This window comes from Schistocerca nitens, chromosome 12 (genome assembly GCF_023898315.1).
Source record: "Schistocerca nitens isolate TAMUIC-IGC-003100 chromosome 12, iqSchNite1.1, whole genome shotgun sequence".
NCBI classification, from domain to species: Eukaryota; Metazoa; Arthropoda; class Insecta; order Orthoptera; family Acrididae; genus Schistocerca; species Schistocerca nitens.
The window spans coordinates 50718281-50720031 of record NC_064625.1 but is presented as its reverse complement, the minus strand read 5'-3'; positions in this window follow the sequence as shown (position 1 = coordinate 50720031).

Genomic DNA, 1751 nt, shown 5'->3' with positions numbered 1-1751 from the left:
GGCGATTGCATCAACTTAGATGCTTCTCCTGTGTTCTACTGTGCTGCTTGTATTGTCCCCACATACCGCAGCACGCGACAAGGGCTGGCAGACCATAAATGTAACCGTTTCAGAGAGAAATGCGACCAATGTGACGATCTCGCGTTATATCGATTCGATGGTGAATGACGAAACACGGAGATTTTCTAAGGTTTTTACTACATATTAACATTTTTCACATTTTCTCATGTTACGTGGGTGCCAGTCCTCGGTTCATGCAAAATCTTAAGGTCCTCGGTCATGTCCAAGGCACCAAACCGACCAATAATTCAATAATCGATAACTAAAACTATAAATGTAGCTCTTCTTACTGGGCGATTGCAACAACTTAGATGCTTCTCCTGTGTTCTACTGTGCTGCTTGTATTGTCCCCACATACCGCAGCACGCGACAAGGGCTGGCAGACCATAAATGTAACCGTTTCAGAGAGAAATGCGACCATTGTGACGATCTCGCGTTATATCGATAAGATGGTGAATGACGAAACACGAAGATTTTCTAAGGTTTTTACTACATATTAACACTTTTCACATTTTCTCGTGTTACGTGGGTGCCAGTCCTCGGTTCATGCAAAATCTTAAGGCCCTCGGTCATGTCCAAGGCACCAAACCGACCAATAATTCAATAATCGATAGTTAAAACTATAAATGTAGCTCTTCTTACTGGGCGATTGCATCAACTTAGATGCTTCTTCTGTGTTCTACTGTGCTGCTTGTAGTGTCCCCACATACCGCAGCACGCGACAAGGGCTAGCAGACCATAAATGTAACCGTTTCAGAGAGAAATGCGACCAATGTGACGATCTCGCGTTATATCGATTCGATGGTGAATGACGAAACACGGAGATTTTCTAAGGTTTTTACTACATATTAACACTTTTCACATTTTCTTGTGTTACGTGGCTGCCAGTCCTCGGTTCATGCAAAATCTTAAGGTCCTCGGTCATGTCCAAGGCACCAAACCGACCAAAAATTCAATAATCGATAACTAAAACTATAAATGTAGCTCTTCTTACTGGGCGATTGCATCAACTTAGATGCTTCTTCTGTGTTCTACTGTGCTGCTTGTAGTGTCCCCACATACCGCAGCACGCGACAAGGGCTAGCAGACCATGAATGTAACCGTTTCATAGAGAAATGCGACCAATGTGACGATCTCGCGTTATATCGATTCGATGGTAAAAGACGAAATACGGAGATTTTCTAAGGTTTTTCCTACATATTAACACTTTTCACATTTTCTTGTGTTACGTGGCTGCCAGTCCTCGGTTCATGCAAAATCTCAAGGTCCTCGGTGATGTCCAAGTCACCAAACCGAGCAATAATTCAATAATTGATATCTAAAACTATAAATGTAGCTCTTCTTACTGGGCGATTGCATCAACTTAGATGCTTCTCCTGTGTTCTACTGTGCTGCTTGTATTGTCCCCACATACCGCAGCACGCGACAAGGGCTGGCAGACCATAAATGTAACCGTTTCAGAGAGAAATGCGACCAATGTGACGATCTCGCGTTATATCGATTCGATGGTGAATGACGAAACACGGAGATTTTCGAAGGTTTTTACTACATATTAACACTTTACACATTTTCTTGTGTTACGTGGCTGCCAGTCCTCGGTTCATGCAAAATCTTAAGGTCCTCGGTCATGTCCAAGGCACCAAACCGACCAAAAATTCAATAATCGATAACTAACACTATAATGTAGCTCT